Raw genomic sequence first — 14,241 nt, forward strand, 5'->3', positions numbered from 1 at the left:
GGGCAAAGGAGCTTGAAGGCCTCTGGGAAAATGCAAAAGGAGAAAGAAGATCCAGAGAAAGGGAGGCAAGAAAAAAAAAAAAAACCCCAGCAGAACCTTGATAGAGGCGAGGCCAAGAAAGAAGTCCAGTGAACATGTATATCTAGTATGATATGTTTTTCAAATGCTGTATGTTATGTAACATAGAACTCTCACTTCTACTCAGTTCCTCCCCTCCCCCGCCTCCCCCAGGCCTCCTTCCCCATATCCTCCCCAAAAAAGTACACACACAAAAATCTTCCATGTTTATTGGATTTCTTGACAAAACCATTGAATGTACAATGTTCTAAATCTGCGTTGGTGCAGCCCTGAAACATAATCAGGGCATGGCTGAAGGGATAGCTGACATTATGTTGGTTACATACACAAAATATATAAGCAGGGCAGATCCAGGTTTTCTGAGGCCTAAAGTAATACAATTTCAGGGATTCTTTTTTAAGAAAAAATTCTACAAAAATACAAAGTTAGCTACAGGGTCTTGGAAGGAGTCCATATAAGTGAGGAGTACTAAAACTAAAGCTTCATTTTCTTCAAAGTAAATCCACCTTTGCCTATAAGTCAGCCAAATTGTGGGGACTTTTCCTAAAAGAAATATGTATATTGTTCGAGACTGTTCTTCACAAAAGACAAGAACCTCAGAACTCTGGATAGAGTGGACGGAGGATGGGAGTATATAAAAATAAAGTTGTTTGTAAAGTCAGTGTTTATCATTAATTATCTAAATCATTTCCTATATACCCACCATTGACACATTGTTTTAATTAAATGCATGTCTGATATAGAAACCATCTGATTATGTGACTATAATCAGACAGGAAGAGTTTATGTCGTTACACTTAAATACATGGTAATTCCCAGTGTCAAGGTAAGTATGTATAGAATGTTGATTGCACTGGTTTGTAGTTACTCTTATTAAGATTTGCAGATAATTTGCATGAATTATAGTGCATGTTATTCTTATAATTATGGGTGGAAAATAAGCAGAAAGTAGATTGGGCTTGTTTTATTAAGTTCTTCTAACAAGAGGGATGTATGTCTGAGAAAGAAGGAGATGTCATTGTTGTCAGCTTGCTTTGGCCACCCAACCGTCCCAATCTATGCCTTTCCTTCAGCTCAGTGCCTTTCCTACCAGAATTTTCCACTGAGAATCCATATAAAAACATCAGAAGAAGAACATAAAAAGCATGATAAAGAAGCAGATTTTTAATCAGCATATTGTCTTTTTACCTGCATTCATGTTGACTTTGTGTTAGATGACAAGGCTCAAGGGGCAGCAGGAAATAAAACTCCTTTTTGTGGTTCTGCTTTGCCACAGTACAGGGGATGCTGGCCCAGTCGCCCTTACCCCTTCTCTTGGAAACAACGTCAACTTTTCCTTTGAAGGACCATATCCCTCCCCATTTTTCTAGTCCCACGGGATTATCTCAAGGGTGCTGAAAGAAGGCCATGTGACCCAGGCCAGACCAATTGGACTTTCTTTCCTGGGAGGCTGCATCTATTTATAACAGCATGAAAAACAGATGGAAGCCATTGGAGCTGAGTTTTTCCAAGGGCACTGTCCGGAGAAGACACTGTCAGCGAATTCCTGACAGTTCACTGCAGCTGTTCCAGCTCCTGTCCTTCCAGAGGTTTGGTGATTCAGCAATTCCTTGGAATCTGTGAGCTATCTAGCATCCTTCCTACAAAGTCTTTATATGCTTAAGTCAGAAAGAGTTGGTCTCTGCTGCTAGCAACCAATGTGCCCCACCATGGGGAGAGAGGTGTTGACCTCTATGTAGAGGATAGTCTATCACTAAGTTAATGGAGTCTCACTTTCTGATTTTTCACTCTCTATAATCTTGGAGCTACATCCGAAGTAAATCTGAAAATAGTTGTAAAATCAAAAATCCCCTCCCTCTCAAAAAGAAACCTTCCATCCAAAATTTTAAAACATTTAGTTCCTTTCGTATTTCACCAAATCTGCCATTTCATGTTTAAAAATACAAGCAAGATGGAATATGAGAATAGTGGTGTTTCATATGGAAATTCCCAAAAGGAAATTAGTACTTTTCAAATGCTTCTAAGGCTAGATGAATTTTTGGGTTAAAAAATTATCTCTTGTGGTTTGAGACCTCCATGAGATTTTTCTTTAAATCCTCTTTAAGATCTAATTTGCAAGTTTACATTCACTCTTGGGGGACTTTTAGGTAAAAAATGATTAATAGGGGCCGGCCCCGTGGCTTAGCGGTTAAGTGCGCGAGCTCCGCTGCTCCGGCCCGGGTTCGGATCCCAGGCGCGCACAGACACACCGTTTCTCCGGCCATGCTGAGGCCGCGTCCCGCATACAGCAACTAGAAGGATGTGCAGCTATGACATACAACTATCTACTGGGGCTTTGGGGGGAAAATAAATAAATAAATAAAATCTAAAAAAAAAAAAATGATTAATAAATTTTTTAATTAGTTAAAAATATTTTTGGCAGATTTGCATTTGTGTGTATGTTTGTATAACTCAAAAGAGATTAATTTTGACAAATTGAAATTATAAAGCCAGTTACCTCTAATAGCAGTCTAACTGCTTTATCTACTTAAACAACAAAAACAAGTAGATATAGAGAATTTTCCAAGCGCAGCAATTTCCTAATGTTTTCACTACCAGCCTAAGAGGTTACTATAAGACACTCAAATATGCACAGAGGACGTGGGCCCTCTGTGGAATTACTCAGAAGAGATTCCCACTTACTATCTTCCAATATTAGTTCATGCTGGCCCTTTCTCTCCCCTGACCAAGACAGGACTTAAATTCAGCAGCTGCAGAGCTATCTGCTCTAAGGACTTCAGTATAAGTTTTCCAGAGTTGGACCAAATGTATTTCTAGGCTTGTATATGAAAGTACTTTTAAGACAGCAAAGTAAATCTATGTCCAATGTAGTATTATGTTAAATATTCATAAATTGTTAATAATCACAAAATAATCTTTGACTTTTTCTGCCTGTACTTCTGGATCATTCAAATTAAAACAAGTTCTGTCAAAAAGTAGTCTATCTGATCTTTTAGAGATTACTTGCTAACCATACCTCAAGCCAGGATGTGGGAGCAGAAAGCGTATGGTTTCAGCAACACCTATAAACCTCTAGATAACATTTGCTGATACTGAGATTAGGGAGATAGTGTGCACTATGGTGTCAAAGAGAAATGCAAATGATAAAAATCTTGGTGACAGCCATATTTTGGGCCCTCTTTAAAAATCCAAGTTGAAGTAGAATATTAATTGCTTTCATTAAAATAGCAATGTGAGTTATGGGGTAGGGAGATGACTTCAGAAAACGTGATTTTGTTGCTCATGTGACAGAGATGGTACACAGGGCCGTGTTTCCGCATGTCCTAGCTCTGGGAAAGAATATCAAGTCGTTTCTCTTCAGTCACACCAAACAAAGGCCTTAGGGTTTTCTCTCCCGTGTCCCACATCCCTTGTTTGTCAAGGGCCTAAATTTCTGTGTTTGTTTGTATTCTGTAGATGAGGTTGGGAGTGACGTTGGAACTTGTAAGTGTTCTGGGTCACTCCAAAGAGGAGATCCATACTGAGGGGTTCAGACAGAGCTGAGCAGGCATCGCTTTTGCCTATTACATCAGCTCTTGATGGAGGTCCTCACAGATATCTACTAGAAGGATAGCTGTTGTGGCTCCTCTCCTGTTGCAGGCTTCAGTCACACGGATGGAGATGGGCAGGCATTGACTGGGCCACCATTCCCTCAATAGTGTTCACGTGGCAGAAGCTGGCAGATTCTCAAGGATCCTCTGCTCTTCTTAATGTGATTCCTTCCAAACGCATTCCTCTCATTGCATGGCTCACAGACCTCCCCAAGTGTCACAATCCGTGCATATTCCTCTAACACCACACTCCAACGCTGACCGCTCTAATCCTAGTCTGCTGAGCCTTTTCATTCGTTTTCTTCCCTGTAAATTGTGTGTGTGTGCGCACGTGCACGCACCCACACGCGGCACTCTGCTCCATTTCTCCCAAAGTAAACTTTGCGTTCCTATAAATGACATTTGCTGGCATCTTACTGCACCCCACACAACCTGCCCATCCCAGAATGTGGGAACCAAGTTAACATCTGGAATCTGTTTCTTCAGAGTACTAGGCTAGCCAAAATCATGTAGGTTGGGCCTAAATCCTGGTGAAGTGCTCATACTTTTCCACTAGAGAATCACTACTTGTTTTCTCAGGACACTCCCCTTTCTCCCAGCATCACTGACCTCATCCACTCCACCCAAACAAGATTGCTTGGTCCAGATGTAGGCCTGGCTTCCCCTGACAGTGGACAAACTTTGGGTAGTTCTTGCTCAATAAGGATGAGCAGTTTTCTTGCCTAAAGGCAGAGAAAAGTATTGGGTGAAATACCAGCCCAATCTCTTGCCAATCCCTCCTCCTCCCCAGAGTTACTGAGTCTCTGAGGTGTGATCACCTAGTCTTAAAGGTAGTTTTTGGCTCTACTTTCTGGATCCTCTCTCACTTTTCCCCAGATCTCCCAAGGCTGCTTTAACATCTCAATTCCTACCTTTAAAATCTCTTCTTTGCCTAATTAGGGGTCAATCGCTCCCTTCAAAGTGAAGACCCTCCTAATATGTCCCAGCCCTCCATACTTCTCATCTAAGATCATACAGCATTCCCTCTCCAAGAAGAGATTCAATACTTTCAGTACCTCAGTATCTGAAGTTGGGATCTTTCCATTCCCACCCCTTTCTGTGATAACACCTTCAATCATGGGCTTATGACAGTCTCTGTTCCAAAATCAGCAGGGACTTCTGAGAATCGACTTCCTTGCTGTGCATCGTTTTTCTCATGGGGTCACGACTCTGATTTCAAGCTGACTTGTTCCAATTCTCATCTAGAATTATATTAGTTTGTGGAGCAGGTGTGCCTTATACAGGATTCTTCAGAATTCCAGACAAGTGTCCACGTGGAAGAGACATGAATTTCAACAATCACAAAAGGTGAGTATTCTTAGGTAGTGCTTTCTTTATATTTTCATAACTAAACATATCTTATACACTCTTTCTTTTCTACTGACGCTAAAGACTTAATCATTCCAAGTATGACTATTAAAGAATGTTAAAATAGAATGTTTTAGTCTGAGTTGTGGCTGAAGCCCCCAAAATAATAGAGGCCAACCATTCCCACATTTCAGTTCCTATGGTGGAGGTAGCAAAAAAAAAAAGAAAAAGCATTTACACGACCATTGGCCCCAACCCACTACTGAGTATAAAGGGAGGAGTGTGGAATCTTTGTTGTCACCTCTAGTCAAGTGAGAAGAGCTTCAAAAAGACCAGTCACAAAGCTTCCCATGCATAGATGGGATTAAAAGGGTTCTAACACAACTAAATTGTGTTCTTCTCTCACAACTTTCTTTGCATAACTGTTCAGCATGAGGAGGCTTATTTGTTCCCACTACTTTAGATGAACTCTAGGGCAGGCCCCGTAGGTTATCTGGCCGCATAGGTTATTATCTCAGATAATGTCCTCAGTCGTGTCAGTGCTGCCTAAAACAGACTTGTTTTAGTAATTAATGTGTGCTCCAATGTAATAACTGAAAGCCCGAATTTCATTCAGAGTTAAATCTTCTACTTCCCCTAGCTCAAGCCCGTGGTGGGTGGGAATCCAGCAGTGGAAAAGGAGGCAGAAGGCAGATTCTTCCTCTTTTATTCTGTCAGCATCTCCAGGAACATACTCAATTTACTGGCTACAGCCTCTGACCCCTGAGGGCTTGCGGCATAGAGAGAGAAAGGAGCTAAAGACAGGAAAAAATTTTGCCCCATTGGCTCCAATCTGGAATTGGTTTCCACAGAGATTGGCAAGTATTTAAAACGGATTCTTTCTTCCGTGGGTGTTTCTTCATAGGCTCTTTGGCAACATGTTCTATGCCAATCCTACTTCTGTTTTCTCTCAGATCCATCCCTCACTCCACCTGCTCTGTGTTTCAGCTGAGCTGGCTTCTTTGGGTTTGATGAATTGGAGGCGCTGAATGGGGAAGAGAAAGTGGGAGGGAAGGGAGAAGCCAGGGTACTTCTCTCAATCTCACTTCGCCTCCAGAGGCCTCTCCAGCAGTGGCTGCGCTTCCTCGGAAGATCGAGTCCTCCTGAAAAGCCCCACCTGATTTCCAGCTTCTTTCCAGCAGCCCTAGCCCCTGGGCTCCAGTAACACCACCTCTCACTTTGTCCTCCAACCTCAGAAGGCAGTGGCTTCCTGCTCTTACTGATCTCTGGATTACCTCTTCATCCTCTGTCTGGTTCTCAGCTCCTCTGTCACCTGTATAAACAATTTCCTGCAATAAATTTCCTCCACTAAAATACTTGAAGCTGTTTCTGTTTTCCTAGTTAGACTCTGACCATACGCCCCAACACACATACCCACTGCCTCCCCCATTACTGGTACCTCACTTACAATGCTCTGACCTGGGAGTGTCCTCCGGGTAGCCACTTGCAGCTTTTCCCTCCATCCCTGGTCACTGGGGACACTTGAGCATCTTTCAGTTGAGGCCTTCTTTCCCTTCCAATGCCATCTTGGATGGAATCTAAGATGAACCAACTGCACATGTCCTAGATCTGATCCTCAGGAAAAACACAATAGAAACTGTCAGTGGAAGTCTAATTACTTCCTGTCTTAGCCTGGGTTCCCCCAAAAGCAGACTCTGAGACAGACTTCTGTATGAGCACTTAATATGGGAATGTGATTCCAAGGAATAGGAGTGAGGGATGAGGGAATGAAACAGGGATGCTGTATTAGTTTTCTATTGCTACTGTATCATATTACCACAAACTTAGTGTCTTAACACAACGTAGATTTATTATTTTGTAGTTCTGAGGTCAGAAGTCTAAAATGGGTCATATGGGTTAAAATCAAGGTGTTGGCAGGGCTGGTTTCTTCTGGACCTCTGAAAGTAGAATCCATTCCCTTGTACTTTTTAGATTCTAGAGGCTGCTAGTATTCCTTGACTTATGACCCCTTTCTCACATCACTCCAACCTCTTGCTCATACCTTCTACTATCTCTAACTCTATTGCCTCCTTCTTATTAAGACTCTTGTGATCACATTTAGATCATGCAGATAACCCAGGACGATCTACCCACATCAAAATCCTTAACTTAATCACATCCGAAAAGTCCCTTCTGCCATTAAAGATAACATATTTACAGATTCCGGGATAAGAACATGGCCATCTTTGGGGTGTCATTACACCCACAGATGCACTGGCCACTGCTATGGGCAATTCATTCCTGCAGAACCTTCTACGTAGTCTTATGAAATCCATCTCAGAACCAGCCACCTAGGGGAAGAAACGGAGACAAAGTTATCTGGCAACACCCATCCCCTATTGATCAATGTTGTCCCCAGAGTGTTATCTCTCCCATAAGTCCAAGAGCCATGTGCATTAGTGCCCAGTGGGGTCCTATATCCCATGCCACAGCCTCAGAGAAGCCCCAGCACAGGAAGCAACAGGTTCAAGGTAAGGTACAGTCAATTTTTACTTCCCAAAATTGGTTGAGGCCTGCATAGCTGGAATAAGAAGTGAAGCCTAGAGAATTTGAAGAGATACATAATGGGTGTCCAATTCACTTCCCCACTCTAATCCAAAGACACAGGCAGCTTTAGCCAGTTTGTTTCTCTTTCGCAGGCATGAGTCAGGTATTACTCTACTCTTTCTCCCTTAGAACATGTGGGGGATCAGAATTGGCCACCCCAAAATGTATCTCTTTGGCTTGATTATTTTCAAGAACAGAAGACTCTGAAGGAAACTTTGACCTTCCCCCTAACTGCCTAAAAGAATTTAAGATAGCAGGCCTGTTCCAGGAAGGAGCTAATACCATAAGATAACTATAGCATAATGTAAACTAGGTGTGGTAGACAGGGGGATCCTTGCTACAGCCGTTTTTACCAAAGTTCTCTCATGGGTCTTGTTGTCTATAGATGGCCCAGCAAACACTTGTTTACCAAATATTTGCTTTTCAATCTCCACGTGAATTGCCTTCCTCTCCTTCAAAGTCCCAATCCACTACCCCCAACATCTTCTTTTGTCTTTAGCTGAAGATGATATTAAGGTGGTGGCTTCAGCCATTTTGGTGAGTTACTTGGTTTTCCTGGGTTTCTCCCATGTATTCACGTTGTCAAACTTTGATTTTCTCCTGTTATTCTGTCTCATGTCAGTTTAAATCTTAGACCAGCCAGAAGGACCTAGGGGATAGAGGAATTGTCTTCCTCCCCTACAAACCCTTCTCAAAGGGCTTTAGGTAAAGAGGAAGCATCCCCATGGTCACAACTCATGGGGGTGGGGGGAGGAGAGTGCATACTTTTCAAAAGCCTAAAAAGGAAGAATCAGAATATATCTCTAGTGACTACTGCAAGGAACTATAGCTCCCAAAGATTGGACTAAAGCACCAAGAAAGGCAGCTAAAGAAATTATTCTCCCCCTAGATAGAGACAATGCTTACTGAGACTTCAAACTCTTCTCAGAGAGCACTAGAGAGAGAGATACCAGAGAGGGAGCAACTGAGCCCCGACCTGGAGTATTTCTAAAATGCTGCCGGAGTGACTCAATCAGGAGGTGCAAGAGATAAGCTATTCAGGTCATTCCCATCCTCAAGGACAACCACTCTTTCACGAACAAGCATCTGGACTTGTTGAGAACCTTAGGGCTGACTTCACTCTTCTACCATTTACCAGAAATGGGAGAAAAGTATCTGTTTGTGTCTGGAGACTGGAAGTAGAGCGAAGAGAGCCACCTTCACACTGATAATCCAGATTGTGAACTAAGACAACACTGTCTCACTTATCAGATAGACAAAGATTAAAAGGACAAAATAAATACAGTTTTGGGGAGGTGATGAAAAAATGGTCATTCTGACAACTGCTTGGAAAGTATGAGTTAATAGTTTTTGCAAGGCAGTCTGGCCTTATGTGTTAACATGTAACAGGTGCAGGCTCTTTGTCTCAGAATTCAAGTTCCAGAAAAAGAATATCTTACAGAAATGCATAAACAAATGAGCAAATAAGTATATTAAAACGTATTTATTACAACATTGCTTTGATTTGGAAACCATCTGAGAGGTGGTTTTAGAAAAGAAGAATGAGTTAGTTCTGTATGTACTGACATGGAAGGGCTCACGATACGCAAAGAGAAACAAGCAAGTTCAAGATAGTGAGTGTGTTATGATCCAGTTTATATTTAAAAAAATAATACTTGCATGTGTGAAAGCTTACGAATGATTTGACTATAATGTCATATCCTTGATATGCCGCGGAGCAGACTTTGCATTATATTGTCCCTATCACAGCCAACGTCAGGTTCACAAAAGAGAAGCTGTAGCGCCAGAGCTGCTTCCTTTGTGCGACTTCCTCCTTTGTTTATCATAATAGCCAGTAAAATGGGTGATTAAGACGATACGAATGAACATGAGTTCTGTGTTAATGAGAGTGCCGATATTGCTAAGAAAGGAAAATCCATTGTCTTGAACAAAAGCTGTATACGATCAAATGCTGGATATGCCCAGTGATGTTTAGGTTTTGTCGCTATTTTTATAACTATAAAAGTTACTGAAATCCATATAGGTAAAAATTAATTTTGCTCTAAAATTCTAAACTCTCTAGTTCCAACCTCTTTTTCTATTAAAATAATTTATGTGATTTTTTTAAAAGCAAGATAATATTCTTGAAGAAGGCAATTATGAAGCTATAGCAGAACAAGTTCATATATGTTCATAAAAACCTAAAGAGTCTGAAGACTTCAGGCTAAACATGGCAGATAGAACACGGATGTTACTCTCTTGCAAAACCCCACTAAAACAAGACTGGAGGAATAAAATCCAGATATAGACCCACAAGGACCAAAAGAATGTAAGAGGATACAATAGTGAAAAGAGGCCTCAACACATGTTTGGAAGATGAAAAAGTGTTAAAGAACAGAGAAGGCTGAACAAGAAGTGCCCCATTTGTGGTGGGAAGGGGGAGGAGGCTAACATGGAGCAAGTCACTTCATTCCACAAAATTCAGACAGACTCAGGCACTGGGGGCACCATTTCCTCAGAAAGTCAGGCAGGGGACTGCAGACAGGAGTGTCTGAAAGCCTGTAATAAGGAGGTTGACATCTAGACCCCCCTCCTCATCTGACACATCCAGGCAATTGCGATGGAGCAGAGCTCAGAAATATGTTGCCGCTCCCTCTATTGCTTCTCGATCCACAAGATATTGAAACTCCTGCTGCAAGGGAGTTAATGGTAAGATATTCTCTGGAGGGAGAACGGCAAAACGCTTGGGCCTGCCACTTGCATCTTTGTAATCCTGGGAAAACTACCATCCCAGGAGGAGGTAGGAGCAATCCAAGAGAGTGGAAAGGGCCGAGGATAAGCTTGAGATCTTCTAAGGGAGAAGACCAGAGCACTCTCCAGGGGAACGAGAATTTAGCTCCAAGACTGAGAAAGTAAAGCTGTTTAATGGGCATTATACTAGATGATATATTGTCCCTTTGCAACTGGTTTTGCCCCAAAGTAGCAAGCATTCCACAGTTTTGAAAGCACTAATAAAAAAAAAAAAAAGTCCATTTTCTACCCTGGGAGAGGAAAAGAAAAGAAGTTTTTAATCTAAGATGGCTGAAGACATCAAATTTAAATTCCAGACTTGTAACCTACTGCAGTCAGCAGAAAACCCCGCCAACACAGACAGCTTATTTGGGAAATACCCAAAGCAGCAAAATCCTAGAGCAAGTGTGCGTACATTGCTTGTCCTTGGAATTAGATAGAAAGAAATCTGAGGACATACAGTAGACCCCCTTTGTCTGCAGGGGATTACATTCCAAGGCCCCCAGTAGATGCCCGAAAACGTGGGTAGTACTCAACCCTATATATACTATGTTTTTTCCTACATACATATTTGAGGTGCGACAGCAAACCTAGCATGAATTTCCTTCTCCTTCTTCACAATTTCACAGATAGAGGATTCATTCTTACCATAGATCTTAGCAACCTCAGCAAACAATTTTTTTTCTTTCCTTAAGTCTAAAGCTTTCACCTTTTCACTTAAATGAAGCACTTTACAGCTTTCTCTTTGGCATATCTGAATTGCCAGTATCACTACTCTCGAGCTTCAGGGCCATTATTAGGTAAAATAAGGGTTACTTGAACACAAGCACTGTGATATCGAGACAGTTGATCTGATAACCTAGCCGGCTATTAAGTGACTAACGGGCAGGTAGCATACACTGTGGATACGCTGGACAAAGGGATGATTCACGTCCTGGGCGGGACTGAGTAGGACGGCACGAGATTTCATCAGCTACTCAGAACAGCGCACAATGTAAAACTTATGAATTGTTTATTTCTGGAATTTTCCTTGTAACATTTTCTGACAGTAGTTAACCTCAGAAAGTGAAACCACAAATAAGGGGAGACTACTGTATGGTGGTGACCGAAAACTTCAGTCAGGATGCACAAGCCAATGACACCACAGTTAGAGAACCACCCAGAGCTACTCAGTGTTATAGGAGAAATATTTTTCCATATGTGAGTTTTCTGTTCCAATCCATTCAATCAAGAGAAATGGATCCTATGAGAAGTGTTCACTAAACCTGGTTACAAACATCTAAGACCAGTCCCAAGAAGAACAACAATTTGAAAAATTCAACAAATTTAATTCAACTTACAGGTAACAGTGAAACCTGAGCCACCAGAGGATCAATATCAGAATCTATCCCCACCCAGCTGTGTCAGTTATCTATTGCCACAATACTGTTACATAAATACAACCACAAAACCTCAGTGTCTCACAATAAGAAACATTTGTTTCACTTTCTTCCCTTTTTAGGCCATTTGGGTAGTCCTGCTGCTTTGGGATGGGCTTAGCTGACCTTGGCTGGACTCACTCATGGATCCGCAGTCAGCTGGGGCCTGGCTGCCTAGTGTGGTCTCAGTATTCAGTTGGGATATCTCCTGTCTGATTCATGTAACCCCTCAATCCAGCAGGCTAGCCCAACCTTGTTCTTCTGAAGGAGGCTGGGGTCCAAGAAAGCGAGCAGCAGCACCTAAGGCCTCTTGGGGCCCAGGCTCAGAATGTGCACGTCTTCATATTTGCTACATTTTATTGGTCAAAGCAAGTCATAAGGCCAGCCCAGATTCAATGGTGGGGAAGTAGATCACCTCTTTACAGGAGGAGCTAAAATTTCACATTGCAAGGAGCGTGGTTACAAGGAGGGGTGATAAATGGGGGCCATTAGGGCAATTAATCTAACACACCAGCATCTCAGTGTAAGAGGATTAGTTCTGTGAGTAAATTAAAAGAATTTGATTAAAGACAGTGTGGGATCCTGAAAGAAAACCAATGGTATTAGTAGGAAAACTGCTGAAATCTGAATAAAGTCTGTGTTTTAGTTAATAGTAATATTAATTTCATAGTTCTGACAAATTCATCATGGTTATGTTAATAAGAGGAGAAGTGAGGCAAAGGACATGTGGGAACTGTACTGTCTTTGCAACATTTCTGTTAAACTAAAATTAATTCAAAGCAAGAAGTTTAATTTTAAGGGGACATTATAAAAAGAATCTGGGGTGCAACACCTTGACTGGGTGCATCACTGAGTCATGGAGAATGCTCCATCCTATATTCAGAAACCCCTGTGGCCTGGGAAAGTTTGGCAGCATGTGGGGCACTGAAAAGCCAGAGCAGGTGGTTTGGCCAGGGCCCCGTCTCTGCAGACCTCCCGGGCAACGGCTACGCTGAGCCTCAGGCTTCAGCAGGCGAGGCGCCAGGCTCAGCAGGGCAGGTGGCTGTGCCAGCAGCCTTTCTCAGTGGGACTGAAGGGGTGTTGACCCAGCTGGCTATGGTGGTTAGAGGAAATGCCACATGGTCACAAGGCTGCAGTGCTTAGGGATTCTCTTTTCTTTCCTTTTTAAGAGAGTGAAACCCAGACTTAGCCATCTCCTTCTGACTTTGTGAGAACGACAAATTGTGATCTTCTTTGTGCTGTAGCTCTGAGTCTCACGTGGAGGCTAAATGAGACATGTAAACACGTAATTATGGTACAATGCGATAAGGCCCATGTGGTGGGCATATGTTTCTTGTCTGTTATGCTCGCCTCCTTCAGGAAACCCCACACCCTTCCAGGATGGTTAAGATAGGGATATCCCCACACCCTTACCCCTGTGTGCCCCAGAATTAGGCATATGACATATGATCCAGACCTGGTGCTCAGAGCAACCCATCCCTCTAGACACTGCAATTGGTCAGGGGAGAAGCAAGCGTCCCGAGGTGGGCTAATCAGACCATCTCCAGCATATTTAAGATAAGGTCTCTAGGAAAAGAAAAGTCTTTCTTTCTCTTGTACTAGAAGCAGTTATAAAAATACCCTGTCTGAAGCTAAAGATTACCAGAAGAAAGAGCCAAGATAAGGAGAGAGAAAAACATCATAATGTAGTTTAAACCCCTGGATGCAGCCAAGCATGAGGCCAGAGACACCTCTTGGACTTCCATACACAGAGACTGATTTTTCTGTTTTTGTGTGTTTGTGTGTGTGAGGAAGATTAGCCCTGAGCTAACATCTGTCGCCAATCCTCCTCTTTTTGCTGAGGAAGACTGGCCCTGGGCTAACATCCATGCCCATCTTCCTCCACTTTATATGGGACGGCGCCACAGCATGGCTTGCCAAGCAGTGCGTAGGTCCACGCCCGGGATCCGAACCCGGGCCGCCACAGCGGAGCTCGCGCACTTAGCTGCTGTGCCACCGGGCCCGGCCCCTGATTTTTCTGTTTTGAGAGGAGATAATATTGGGATGCAGGAAGAGCTAGTCAGCTGGGGAAACCTAGTTTCCCAGGTCTTTACCAAACACTTCTAGCTCTATGCTCCCCACCTCAAAAAGGCTAAAATTTCCTCATTTTAAAAAGACGTCCCTGAAGATGAACTCACCTCATTATCCCAGCCCACTGCTGAAGGACAGGGACTACGATGCAAGTGGGTAAAGACTTACTGCCCAGAGACAGAAACGCCAAAACCAGGGATTCAAGGACCGTACCACAGCACGATTGCTGGTCTTGGCTCCTAGCCCATTGGATTTCCAGAAATTGAATCGGCTGGCTTCCCTTTGAGATTTTAAGGAAGTATTATTTCCAGAAACTCCACAAGCCCTGCAAACGGGCTTATGATTGATTGCTCAACTCCTAAGGCAATCTCCAGGCCCACAAA

At 42.7% G+C, this 14,241-nt stretch overlaps 1 long non-coding RNA gene across 3 annotated transcripts in view; it reads right to left on the minus strand.

Annotated features, from left to right (window-relative positions):
* Nucleotides 1-268: 268 nt before the first annotated feature.
* Nucleotides 269-14,241, minus strand: part of LOC131410272 (uncharacterized) — a 220,920-nt gene continuing 206,947 nt past the window's right edge. For 2 of the 3 annotated variants that reach the window (XR_009221205.1, XR_009221206.1), the window contains exons 2-3: nucleotides 6,463-7,345; nucleotides 269-6,327 (exon numbers count right to left, since the gene is read on the minus strand). This is a non-coding gene — a long non-coding RNA (uncharacterized LOC131410272). Of the gene's footprint in view, nucleotides 6,328-6,462; nucleotides 8,308-14,241 lie in introns of those variants that run through there. The other variant, XR_009221207.1, reaches the window with a different exon arrangement.

Source organism: Diceros bicornis, chromosome 9 (genome assembly GCF_020826845.1).
Source record: "Diceros bicornis minor isolate mBicDic1 chromosome 9, mDicBic1.mat.cur, whole genome shotgun sequence".
Lineage (NCBI taxonomy): Eukaryota > Metazoa > Chordata > Mammalia > Perissodactyla > Rhinocerotidae > Diceros > Diceros bicornis.